This window comes from Clarias gariepinus, unplaced genomic scaffold (genome assembly GCF_024256425.1).
Source record: "Clarias gariepinus isolate MV-2021 ecotype Netherlands unplaced genomic scaffold, CGAR_prim_01v2 scaffold_29, whole genome shotgun sequence".
NCBI classification, from domain to species: Eukaryota; Metazoa; Chordata; class Actinopteri; order Siluriformes; family Clariidae; genus Clarias; species Clarias gariepinus.
Genome location: NW_026520996.1, coordinates 1,223,798 through 1,238,154, shown reverse-complemented (window position 1 = coordinate 1,238,154; position 14,357 = coordinate 1,223,798).

Genomic DNA, 14,357 nt, shown 5'->3' with positions numbered 1-14,357 from the left:
CTTGATCTAATTCCCCTTAGCACACTGGCTCAGTGGGTTGTAAAATTTTTTATTCTGTGCATTAGACAAGCAGTGCATTAGACAAGGTTACCAGTGCTCTTCAAGAGCGGATCATGCAACTTTCATACTCAAGTGTAAGACTAAGATTACATGTTCACTCGAATTTGAGTCCTACAAATGACCTCATCTAACTGCATGCCCTTCAACCCCCTCTTCAGTTGCAGCAATTTGATGTTTGGTTGTTGAGGTAGAACCGTTGGTTAAAGGTTGCTTAACAGTGGTCTATTCTAGCAGATGCTTGGGTTTTGACACCCCAATTGTAAAAGAAACAGGAGGGAGGCTCAGGAGCTTACAGCATGGTTCACACTTTTAGAACTGACTGTGGAATTTTCATGTCAGTGTGTCAAAATATGAGAAGGTGGAATTTTAAATGCTTTTGTTCATAATGTTTGGTTGTTGAGGTAGAACAGTTGGTTAAAGGTTGCTTAATAGTGGACTATTCTAGCAGATGCTTGGTTTTTAACACCCCAATTGTAACAAAACAGTAGGGAAGCTCAGGAGCTTACAGAATGGCTCACACTTTTAGAACTGACTGTGGAATTTTCATGTCAGTGTGTCAAAATATGAGAAGGTGGATTTTTTAATGCTTTTGTTCAAGATGTTTGGTTGTTGAGGTAGAACAGTTGGTTAAAGGTTGCTTAATAGTGGACTACTCTAGCAAGTAAGGTCAATTACTTCTAGTGTAGTTCATAGACTAGTTATGTTAATATTGGTGGTCATTTGATCCCCTTGTGAAAATGCAGGACTAGGTGATGTTCCTTAGGTAATTTGTGATCTGAGAAAAACCAACAGTCCATTCTCTTGGCCGGTTAGCTCAGCTGGTTAGAGCGTGGTGCTAATAACGCCAAGGTCGCGGGTTCGATCCCTGTACGGGCCATTACTACAGTTTTCAATGTTAGCAAGAAAGATGGTGCTCCTGACCTAAACTGCAGTTGAAAACATGTTTTTGCTCCCTAAGAGGAGGGCTATAACCCAGTCACTGCTGGAAACAATAAACAGCACCCAGCGTCTGGCTGTGTGGTCACACTGGAGAATGCGGGCATCGATCCCGCTACCTCTCACATGCTAAGCGAGCGCTCTACCACTTGATCTAATTCCCCTTAGCACAGTGGGTTGTAAATTTTTTTATTCTGTGCATTAGACAAGCAGTGCATTAGACAAGGTTAACAGTGCTCTTCAAGAGCGGATCATGCAACTTTCATACTCAAGTGTAAGACTAAGATTACATGTTCACTCAAATTTGAGTCCTACAAATGACCTCATCTAACTGCATGCCCTTCAACCCCCTCTTCAGTTGCAGCAATTTGATGTTTGGTTGTTGACGTAGAACCGTTGGTTAAAGGTTGCTTAACAGTGGTCTATTCTAGCAGATGCTTGGGTTTTGACACCCCAATTGTAAAAGAAACAGGAGGGAGGCTCAGGAGCTTACAGCATGGTTCACACTTTTAGAACTGACTGTGGAATTTTCATGTCAGCGTGTCAAAATATGAGAAGGTGGAATTTTAAATGCTTTTGTTCATAATGTTTGGTTGTTGAGGTAGAACAGTTGGTTAAAGGTTGCTTAATAGTGGACTATTCTAGCAGATGCTTGGTTTTTAACACCCCAATTGTAACAAAACAGTAGGGAAGCTCAGGAGCTTACAGAATGGCTCACACTTTTAGACCTGACTGTGGAATTTTCATGTCAGTGTGTCAAAATATGAGAAGGTGGATTTTTTAATGCTTTTGTTCAAGATGTTTGGTTGTTGAGGTAGAACAGTTGGTTAAAGGTTGCTTAATAGTGCACTACTCTAGCAAGTAAGGTCAATTACTTCTAGTGTAGTTCATAGACTAGTTATGTTAATATTGGTGGTCATTTGATCCCCTTGTGAAAATGCAGGACTAGGTGATGTTCCTTAGGTAATTTGTGATCTAAGAAAAACCAACAGTCCATTGTCTTGGCCGGTTAGCTCAGCTGGTTAGAGCGTGGTGCTAATAACGCCAAGGTCCCCGTACGGGCCATTACCACAGTTTTCAATGTTAGCAAGAAAGATGGTGCTCCTGACCTAAACTGCAGTTGAAAACATGTTTTTGCTCCCTAAGAGGAGGGCTATAACCCAGTCACTGCTGGATACAATAGACAGCATCCAGCGTCTGGCTGTGTGGTCACACTGGAGAATGCGGGCATCGATCCCGCTACCTCTCGCATGCTAAGCGAGCGCTCTACCACTTGATCTAATTCCCCTTAGCACACTGGCTCAGTGGGTTGTAAATTTTTTTATTCTGTGCATTAGACAAGCAGTGCATTAGACAAGGGTAACAGTGCTCTTCAAGAGCGGATCATGCAACTTTCATACTCAAGTGTAAGACTAAGATTACATGTTCACTCAAATTTGAGTCCTACAAATGACCTCATCTAACTGCATGCCCTTCAACCCCCTCTTCAGTTGCAGCAATTTGATGTTTGGTTGTTGAGGTAGAACCGTTGGTTAAAGGTTGCTTAACAGTGGTCTATTCTAGCAGATGCTTGGGTTTTGACACCCCAATTGTAAAAGAAACAGGAGGGAGGCTCAGGAGCTTACAGCATGGTTCACACTTTTAGAACTGACTGTGGAATTTTCATGTCAGTGTGTCAAAATATGAGAAGGTGGAATTTTAAATGCTTTTGTTCATGATGTTTGGTTGTTGAGGTAGAACAGTTGGTTAAAGGTTGCTTAATAGTGGACTATTCTAGCAGATGCTTGGGTTTTAACACCCCAATTGTAACAAAACAGTAGGGAAGCTCAGGAGCTTACAGAATGGCTCACACTTTTAGAACTGACTGTGGAATTTTCATGTCAGTGTGTCAAAATATGAGAAGGTGGATTTTTTAATGCTTTTGTTCAAGATGTTTGGTTGTTGAGGTAGAACAGTTGGTTAAAGGTTGCTTAATAGTGGACTACTCTAGCAAGTAAGGTCAATTACTTCTAGTGTAGTTCATAGACTAGTTATGTTAATATTGGTGGTCATTTGATCCCCTTGTGAAAATGCAGGACTAGGTGATGTTCCTTAGGTAATTTGTGATCTGAGAAAAACCAACAGTCCATTGTCTTGGCCGGTTAGCTCAGCTGGTTAGAGCGTGGTGCTAATAACGCCAAGGTCGCGGGTTCGATCCCCGACGGGCCATTACCTCAGTTTTCAATGTTAGCAAGAAAGATGGTGCTCCTGACCTAAACTGCAGTTGAAAACATGTTTTTGCTCCCTAAGAGGAGGGCTATAACCCAGTCACTGCTGGAAACAATAGACAGCACCCAGCGTCTGGCTGTGTGGTCACACTGGAGAATGCGGGCATCGATCCCGCTACCTCTCGCATGCTAAGCGAGCGCTCTAACACTTGAGCTAATTCCCCTTAGCACACTGGCTCAGTGGGTTGTAAATTTTTTTATTCTGTGCATTAGACAAGCAGTGCATTAGACAAGGTTAACAGTGCTCTTCAAGAGCGGATCATGCAACTTTCATACTCAAGTGTAAGACTAAGATTACATGTTCACTCGAATTTGAGTCCTACAAATGACCTCATCTAACTGCATGCCCTTCAACCCCCTCTTCAGTTGCAGCAATTTGATGTTTGGTTGTTGAGGTAGAACCGTTGGTTAAAGGTTGCTTAACAGTGGTCTATTCTAGCAGATGCTTGGGTTTTGACACCCCAATTGTAAAAGAAACAGGAGGGAGGCTCAGGAGCTTACAGCATGGTTCACACTTTTAGAACTGACTGTGGAATTTTCATGTCAGTGTGTCAAAATATGAGAAGGTGGAATTTTAAATGCTTTTGTTCATAATGTTTGGTTGTTGAGGTAGAACAGTTGGTTAAAGGTTGCTTAATAGTGGACTATTCTAGCAGATGCTTGGGTTTTAACACCCCAATTGTAACAAAACAGTAGGGAAGCTCAGGAGCTTACAGAATGGCTCACACTTTTAGAACTGACTGTGGAATTTTCATGTCAGTGTGTCAAAATATGAGAAGGTGGATTTTTTAATGCTTTTGTTCAAGATGTTTGGTTGTTGAGGTAGAACAGTTGGTTAAAGGTTGCTTAATAGTGGACTACTCTAGCAAGTAAGGTCAATTACTTCTAGTGTAGTTCATAGACTAGTTATGTTAATATTGGTGGTCATTTGATCCCCTTGTGAAAATGCAGGACTAGGTGATGTTCCTTAGGTAATTTGTGATCTGAGAAAAACCAACAGTCCATTGTCTTGGCCGATGTTTGGTTGTTGAGGTAGAACCGTTGGTTAAAGGTTGCTTAACAGTGGTCTATTCTAGCAGATGCTTGGGTTTTGACACCCCAATTGTAAAAGAAACAGGAGGGAGGCTCAGGAGCTTACAGCATGGTTCACACTTTTAGAACTGACTGTGGAATTTTCATGTCAGTATGTCAAAATATGAGAAGGTGGAATTTTAAATGCTTTTGTTCATAATGTTTGGTTGTTGAGGTAGAACAGTTGGTTAAAGGTTGCTTAATAGTGGACTATTCTAGCAGATGCTTGGGTTTTAACACCCCAATTGTAACAAAACAGTAGGGAAGCTTAGGAGCTTACAGAATGGCTCACACTTTTAGAACTGACTGTGGAATTTTCATGTCAGTGTGTCAAAATATGAGAAGGTGGATTTTTTAATGCTTTTGTTCAAGATGTTTGGTTGTTGAGGTAGAACAGTTGGTTAAAGGTTGCTTAATAGTGGACTACTCTAGCAAGTAAGGTCAATTACTTCTAGTGTAGTTCATAGACTAGTTATGTTAATATTGGTGGTCATTTGATCCCCTTGTGAAAATGCAGGACTAGGTGATGTTCCTTAGGTAATTTGTGATCTGAGAAAAACCAACAGTCCATTGTCTTGGCCGGTTAGCTCAGCTGGTTAGAGCGTGGTGCTAATAACGCCAAGGTCGCGGGTTCGATCCCTGTACGGGCCATTACCACAGTTTTCAATGTTAGCAAGAAAGATGGTGCTCCTGACCTAAACTGCAGTTGAAAACATGTTTTTGCTCCCTAAGAGGAGGGCTATAACCCAGTCACTGCTGGAAACAATAGACAGCACCCAGCGTCTGGCTGTGTGGTCACACTGGAGAATGCGGGCATCGATCCCGCTACCTCTCGCATGCTAAGCGAGCGCTCTACCACTTGATCTAATTCCCCTTAGCACACTGGCTCAGTGGGTTGTAAATTTTTTTATTCTGTGCATTAGACAAGCAGTGCATTAGACAAGGTTAACAGTGCTCTTCAAGAGCGGATCATGCAACTTTCATACTCAAGTGTAAAACTAAGATTACATGTTCACTCAAATTTGAGTCCTACAAATGACCTCATCTAACTGCATGCCCTTCAACCCCCTCTTCAGTTGCAGCAATTTGATGTTTGGTTGTTGACGTAGAACCGTTGGTTAAAGGTTGCTTAACAGTGGTCTATTCTAGCAGATGCTTGGGTTTTGACACCCCAATTGTAAAAGAAACAGGAGGGAGGCTCAGGAGCTTACAGCATGGTTCACACTTTTAGAACTGACTGTGGAATTTTCATGTCAGTGTGTCAAAATATGAGAAGGTGGAATTTTAAATGCTTTTGTTCATAATGTTTGGTTGTTGAGGTAGAACAGTTGGTTAAAGGTTGCTTAATAGTGGACTATTCTAGCAGATGCTTGGTTTTTAACACCCCAATTGTAACAAAACAGTAGGGAAGCTCAGGAGCTTACAGAATGGCTCACACTTTTAGAACTGACTGTGGAATTTTCATGTCAGTGTGTCAAAATATGAGAAGGTGGATTTTTTAATGCTTTTGTTCAAGATGTTTGGTTGTTGAGGTAGAACAGTTTGTTAAAGGTTGCTTAATAGTGGACTACTCTAGCAAGTAAGGTCAATTACTTCTAGTGTAGTTCATAGACTAGTTATGTTAATATTGGTGGTCATTTGATCCCCTTGTGAAAATGCAGGACTAGGTGATGTTCCTTAGGTAATTTGTGATCTGAGAAAAACCAACAGTCCATTGTCTTGGCCGGTTAGCTCAGCTGGTTAGAGCGTGGTGCTAATAACGCCAAGGTCGCGGGTTCGATCCCTGTACGGGCCATTACCACAGTTTTCAATGTTAGCAAGAAAGATGGTGCTCCTGACCTAAACTGCAGTTGAAAACATGTTTTTGCTCCCTAAGAGGAGGGCTATAACCCAGTCACTGCTGGAAACAATAGACAGCACCCAGCGTCTGGCTGTGTGGTCACACTGGAGAATGCGGGCATCGATCCCGCTACCTCTCGCATGCTAAGCGAGCGCTCTACCACTTGATCTAATTCCCCTTAGCACAGTGGGTTGTAAATTTTTTTATTCTGTGCATTAGACAAGCAGTGCATTAGACAAGGTTAACAGTGCTCTTCAAGAGCGGATCATGCAACTTTCATACTCAAGTGTAAGACTAAGATTACATGTTCACTCAAATTTGAGTCCTACAAATGACCTCATCTAACTGCATGCCCTTCAACCCCCTCTTCAGTTGCAGCAATTTGATGTTTGGTTGTTGACGTAGAACCGTTGGTTAAAGGTTGCTTAACAGTGGTCTATTCTAGCAGATGCTTGGGTTTTGACACCCCAATTGTAAAAGAAACAGGAGGGAGGCTCAGGAGCTTACAGCATGGTTCACACTTTTAGAACTGACTGTGGAATTTTCATGTCAGCGTGTCAAAATATGAGAAGGTGGAATTTTAAATGCTTTTGTTCATAATGTTTGGTTGTTGAGGTAGAACAGTTGGTTAAAGGTTGCTTAATAGTGGACTATTCTAGCAGATGCTTGGTTTTTAACACCCCAATTGTAACAAAACAGTAGGGAAGCTCAGGAGCTTACAGAATGGCTCACACTTTTAGACCTGACTGTGGAATTTTCATGTCAGTGTGTCAAAATATGAGAAGGTGGATTTTTTAATGCTTTTGTTCAAGATGTTTGGTTGTTGAGGTAGAACAGTTGGTTAAAGGTTGCTTAATAGTGCACTACTCTAGCAAGTAAGGTCAATTACTTCTAGTGTAGTTCATAGACTAGTTATGTTAATATTGGTGGTCATTTGATCCCCTTGTGAAAATGCAGGACTAGGTGATGTTCCTTAGGTAATTTGTGATCTAAGAAAAACCAACAGTCCATTGTCTTGGCCGGTTAGCTCAGCTGGTTAGAGCGTGGTGCTAATAACGCCAAGGTCCCCGTACGGGCCATTACCACAGTTTTCAATGTTAGCAAGAAAGATGGTGCTCCTGACCTAAACTGCAGTTGAAAACATGTTTTTGCTCCCTAAGAGGAGGGCTATAACCCAGTCACTGCTGGATACAATAGACAGCATCCAGCGTCTGGCTGTGTGGTCACACTGGAGAATGCGGGCATCGATCCCGCTACCTCTCGCATGCTAAGCGAGCGCTCTACCACTTGATCTAATTCCCCTTAGCACACTGGCTCAGTGGGTTGTAAATTTTTTTATTCTGTGCATTAGACAAGCAGTGCATTAGACAAGGGTAACAGTGCTCTTCAAGAGCGGATCATGCAACTTTCATACTCAAGTGTAAGACTAAGATTACATGTTCACTCAAATTTGAGTCCTACAAATGACCTCATCTAACTGCATGCCCTTCAACCCCCTCTTCAGTTGCAGCAATTTGATGTTTGGTTGTTGAGGTAGAACCGTTGGTTAAAGGTTGCTTAACAGTGGTCTATTCTAGCAGATGCTTGGGTTTTGACACCCCAATTGTAAAAGAAACAGGAGGGAGGCTCAGGAGCTTACAGCATGGTTCACACTTTTAGAACTGACTGTGGAATTTTCATGTCAGTGTGTCAAAATATGAGAAGGTGGAATTTTAAATGCTTTTGTTCATGATGTTTGGTTGTTGAGGTAGAACAGTTGGTTAAAGGTTGCTTAATAGTGGACTATTCTAGCAGATGCTTGGGTTTTAACACCCCAATTGTAACAAAACAGTAGGGAAGCTCAGGAGCTTACAGAATGGCTCACACTTTTAGAACTGACTGTGGAATTTTCATGTCAGTGTGTCAAAATATGAGAAGGTGGATTTTTTAATGCTTTTGTTCAAGATGTTTGGTTGTTGAGGTAGAACAGTTGGTTAAAGGTTGCTTAATAGTGGACTACTCTAGCAAGTAAGGTCAATTACTTCTAGTGTAGTTCATAGACTAGTTATGTTAATATTGGTGGTCATTTGATCCCCTTGTGAAAATGCAGGACTAGGTGATGTTCCTTAGGTAATTTGTGATCTGAGAAAAACCAACAGTCCATTGTCTTGGCCGGTTAGCTCAGCTGGTTAGAGCGTGGTGCTAATAACGCCAAGGTCGCGGGTTCGATCCCCGACGGGCCATTACCTCAGTTTTCAATGTTAGCAAGAAAGATGGTGCTCCTGACCTAAACTGCAGTTGAAAACATGTTTTTGCTCCCTAAGAGGAGGGCTATAACCCAGTCACTGCTGGAAACAATAGACAGCACCCAGCGTCTGGCTGTGTGGTCACACTGGAGAATGCGGGCATCGATCCCGCTACCTCTCGCATGCTAAGCGAGCGCTCTAACACTTGAGCTAATTCCCCTTAGCACACTGGCTCAGTGGGTTGTAAATTTTTTTATTCTGTGCATTAGACAAGCAGTGCATTAGACAAGGTTAACAGTGCTCTTCAAGAGCGGATCATGCAACTTTCATACTCAAGTGTAAGACTAAGATTACATGTTCACTCGAATTTGAGTCCTACAAATGACCTCATCTAACTGCATGCCCTTCAACCCCCTCTTCAGTTGCAGCAATTTGATGTTTGGTTGTTGAGGTAGAACCGTTGGTTAAAGGTTGCTTAACAGTGGTCTATTCTAGCAGATGCTTGGGTTTTGACACCCCAATTGTAAAAGAAACAGGAGGGAGGCTCAGGAGCTTACAGCATGGTTCACACTTTTAGAACTGACTGTGGAATTTTCATGTCAGTGTGTCAAAATATGAGAAGGTGGAATTTTAAATGCTTTTGTTCATAATGTTTGGTTGTTGAGGTAGAACAGTTGGTTAAAGGTTGCTTAATAGTGGACTATTCTAGCAGATGCTTGGGTTTTAACACCCCAATTGTAACAAAACAGTAGGGAAGCTCAGGAGCTTACAGAATGGCTCACACTTTTAGAACTGACTGTGGAATTTTCATGTCAGTGTGTCAAAATATGAGAAGGTGGATTTTTTAATGCTTTTGTTCAAGATGTTTGGTTGTTGAGGTAGAACAGTTGGTTAAAGGTTGCTTAATAGTGGACTACTCTAGCAAGTAAGGTCAATTACTTCTAGTGTAGTTCATAGACTAGTTATGTTAATATTGGTGGTCATTTGATCCCCTTGTGAAAATGCAGGACTAGGTGATGTTCCTTAGGTAATTTGTGATCTGAGAAAAACCAACAGTCCATTGTCTTGGCCGATGTTTGGTTGTTGAGGTAGAACCGTTGGTTAAAGGTTGCTTAACAGTGGTCTATTCTAGCAGATGCTTGGGTTTTGACACCCCAATTGTAAAAGAAACAGGAGGGAGGCTCAGGAGCTTACAGCATGGTTCACACTTTTAGAACTGACTGTGGAATTTTCATGTCAGTATGTCAAAATATGAGAAGGTGGAATTTTAAATGCTTTTGTTCATAATGTTTGGTTGTTGAGGTAGAACAGTTGGTTAAAGGTTGCTTAATAGTGGACTATTCTAGCAGATGCTTGGGTTTTAACACCCCAATTGTAACAAAACAGTAGGGAAGCTTAGGAGCTTACAGAATGGCTCACACTTTTAGAACTGACTGTGGAATTTTCATGTCAGTGTGTCAAAATATGAGAAGGTGGATTTTTTAATGCTTTTGTTCAAGATGTTTGGTTGTTGAGGTAGAACAGTTGGTTAAAGGTTGCTTAATAGTGGACTACTCTAGCAAGTAAGGTCAATTACTTCTAGTGTAGTTCATAGACTAGTTATGTTAATATTGGTGGTCATTTGATCCCCTTGTGAAAATGCAGGACTAGGTGATGTTCCTTAGGTAATTTGTGATCTGAGAAAAACCAACAGTCCATTGTCTTGGCCGGTTAGCTCAGCTGGTTAGAGCGTGGTGCTAATAACGCCAAGGTCGCGGGTTCGATCCCTGTACGGGCCATTACCACAGTTTTCAATGTTAGCAAGAAAGATGGTGCTCCTGACCTAAACTGCAGTTGAAAACATGTTTTTGCTCCCTAAGAGGAGGGCTATAACCCAGTCACTGCTGGAAACAATAGACAGCACCCAGCGTCTGGCTGTGTGGTCACACTGGAGAATGCGGGCATCGATCCCGCTACCTCTCGCATGCTAAGCGAGCGCTCTACCACTTGATCTAATTCCCCTTAGCACACTGGCTCAGTGGGTTGTAAATTTTTTTATTCTGTGCATTAGACAAGCAGTGCATTAGACAAGGTTAACAGTGCTCTTCAAGAGCGGATCATGCAACTTTCATACTCAAGTGTAAAACTAAGATTACATGTTCACTCAAATTTGAGTCCTACAAATGACCTCATCTAACTGCATGCCCTTCAACCCCCTCTTCAGTTGCAGCAATTTGATGTTTGGTTGTTGACGTAGAACCGTTGGTTAAAGGTTGCTTAACAGTGGTCTATTCTAGCAGATGCTTGGGTTTTGACACCCCAATTGTAAAAGAAACAGGAGGGAGGCTCAGGAGCTTACAGCATGGTTCACACTTTTAGAACTGACTGTGGAATTTTCATGTCAGTGTGTCAAAATATGAGAAGGTGGAATTTTAAATGCTTTTGTTCATAATGTTTGGTTGTTGAGGTAGAACAGTTGGTTAAAGGTTGCTTAATAGTGGACTATTCTAGCAGATGCTTGGTTTTTAACACCCCAATTGTAACAAAACAGTAGGGAAGCTCAGGAGCTTACAGAATGGCTCACACTTTTAGAACTGACTGTGGAATTTTCATGTCAGTGTGTCAAAATATGAGAAGGTGGATTTTTTAATGCTTTTGTTCAAGATGTTTGGTTGTTGAGGTAGAACAGTTTGTTAAAGGTTGCTTAATAGTGGACTACTCTAGCAAGTAAGGTCAATTACTTCTAGTGTAGTTCATAGACTAGTTATGTTAATATTGGTGGTCATTTGATCCCCTTGTGAAAATGCAGGACTAGGTGATGTTCCTTAGGTAATTTGTGATCTGAGAAAAACCAACAGTCCATTGTCTTGGCCGGTTAGCTCAGCTGGTTAGAGCGTGGTGCTAATAACGCCAAGGTCGCGGGTTCGATCCCTGTACGGGCCATTACCACAGTTTTCAATGTTAGCAAGAAAGATGGTGCTCCTGACCTAAACTGCAGTTGAAAACATGTTTTTGCTCCCTAAGAGGAGGGCTATAACCCAGTCACTGCTGGAAACAATAGACAGCACCCAGCGTCTGGCTGTGTGGTCACACTGGAGAATGCGGGCATCGATCCCGCTACCTCTCGCATGCTAAGCGAGCGCTCTACCACTTGATCTAATTCCCCTTAGCACACTGGCTCAGTGGGTTGTAAATTTTTTTATTCTGTGCATTAGACAAGCAGTGCATTAGACAAGGTTAACAGTGCTCTTCAAGAGCGGATCATGCAACTTTCATACTCAAGTGTAAGACTAAGATTACATGTTCACTCAAATTTGAGTCCTACAAATGACCTCATCTAACTGCATGCCCTTCAACCCCCTCTTCAGTTGCAGCAATTTGATGTTTGGTTGTTGAGGTAGAACCGTTGGTTAAAGGTTGCTTAACAGTGGTCTATTCTAGCAGATGCTTGGGTTTTGACACCCCAATTGTAAAAGAAACAGGAGGGAGGCTCAGGAGCTTACAGCATGGTTCACACTTTTAGACCTGACTGTGGAATTTTCATGTCAGTGTGTCAAAATATGAGAAGGTGGAATTTTAAATGCTTTTGTTCAAGATGTTTGGTTGTTGAGGTAGAACAGTTGGTTAAAGGTTGCTTAATAGTGCACTACTCTAGCAAGTAAGGTCAATTACTTCTAGTGTAGTTCATAGACTAGTTATGTTAATATTGGTGGTCATTTGATCCCCTTGTGAAAATGCAGGACTAGGTGATGTTCCTTAGGTAATTTGTGATCTGAGAAAAACCAACAGTCCATTGTCTTGGCCGATGTTTGGTTGTTGAGGTAGAACCGTTGGTTAAAGGTTGCTTAACAGTGGTCTATTCTAGCAGATGCTTCGGTTTTGACACCCCAATTGTAAAAGAAACAGGAGGGAGGCTCAGGAGCTTACAGCATGGTTCACACTTTTAGAACTGACTGTGGAATTTTCATGTCAGTGTGTCAAAATATGAGAAGGTGGAATTTTAAATGCTTTTGTTCATAATGTTTGGTTGTTGAGGTAGAACAGTTGGTTAAAGGTTGCTTAATAGTGGACTATTCTAGCAGATGCTTGGGTTTTGACACCCCAATTGTAACAAAAGAGTAGGGAAGCTCAGGAGCTTACAGAATGGCTCACACTTTTAGAACTGACTGTGGAATTTTCATGTCAGTGTGTCAAAATATGAGAAGGTGGAATTTTAAATGCTTTTGTTCATGATGTTTGGTTGTTGAGGTAGAACAGTTGGTTAAAGGTTGCTTAATAGTGGACTATTCTAGCAGATGCTTGGGTTTTAACACCCCAATTGTAACAAAACAGTAGGGAAGCTCAGGAGCTTACAGAATGGCTCACACTTTTAGAACTGACTGTGGAATTTTCATGTCAGTGTGTCAAAATATGAGAAGGTGGATTTTTTAATGCTTTTGTTCAAGATGTTTGGTTGTTGAGGTAAAACAGTTGGTTAAAGGTTGCTTAATAGTGGACTATTCTAGCAGATGCTTGGGTTTTAACACCCCAATTGTAACAAAACAGTAGGGAAGCTCAGGAGCTTACAGAATGGCTCACACTTTTAGACCTGACTGTGGAATTTTCATGTCAGTGTGTCAAAATATGAGAAGGTGGATTTTTTAATGCTTTTGTTCAAGATGTTTGGTTGTGGAGGTAGAACAGTTGGTTAAAGGTTGCTTAATAGTGCACTACTCTAGCAAGTAAGGTCAATTACTTCTAGTGTAGTTCATAGACTAGTTATGTTAATATTGGTGGTCATTAGATCCCCTTGTGAAAATGCAGGACTAGGTGATGTTCCGTAGGTAATTTGTGATCTAAGAAAAACCAACAGTCCATTGTCTTGGCCGGTTAGCTCAGCTGGTTAGAGCGTGGTGCTAATAACGCCAAGGTCCCCGTACGGGCCATTACCACAGTTTTCAATGTTAGCAAGAAAGATGGTGCTCCTGACCTAAACTGCAGTTGAAAACATGTTTTTGCTCCCTAAGAGGAGGGCTATAACCCTGTCACTGCTGGAAACAATAGACAGCACCCAGCGTCTGGCTGTGTGGTCACACTGGAGAATGCGGGCATCGATCCCGCTACCTCTCGCATGCTAAGCGAGCGCTCTACCACTTGGGCTAATTCCCCTTAGCACACTGGCTCAGTGGGTTGTAAAATTTTTTATTCTGTGCATTAGACAAGCAGTGCATTAGACAAGGGTAACAGTGCTCTTCAAGCGCGGATCATGCAACTTTCATACTCAAGTGTAAGACTAAGATTACATGTTCACTCAAATTTGAGTCCTACAAATGACCTCATCTAACTGCATGCCCTTCAACCCCCTCTTCAGTTGCAGCAATTTGATGTTTGGTTGTTGAGGTAGAACCGTTGGTTAAAGGTTGCTTAACAGTGGTCTATTCTAGCAAATGCTTGGGTTTTGACACCCCAATTGTAAAAGAAACAGGAGGGAGGCTCAGGAGTTTACAGCATGGTTCACACTTTTAGAACTGACTGTGGAATTTTCATGTCAGTGTGTCAAAATATGAGAAGGTGGAATTTTAAATGCTTTTGTTCATGATGTTTGGTTGTTGAGGTAGAACAGTTGGTTAAAGGTTGCTTAATAGTGGACTATTCTAGCAGATGCTTGGGTTTTAACACCCCAATTGTAACAAAACAGTAGGGAAGCTCAGGAGCTTACAGAATGGCTCACACTTTTAGAACTGACTGTGGAATTTTCATGTCAGTGTGTCAAAATATGAGAAGGTGGATTTTTTAATGCTTTTGTTCAAGATGTTTGGTTGTTGAGGTAGAACAGTTGGTTAAAGGTTGCTTAATAGTGGACTACTCTAGCAAGTAAGGTCAATTACTTCTAGTGTAGTTCATAGACTAGTTATGTTAATATTGGTGGTCATTTGATCCCCTTGTGAAAATGCAGGACTAGGTGATGTTCCTTAGGTAATTTGTGATCTGAGAAAAACC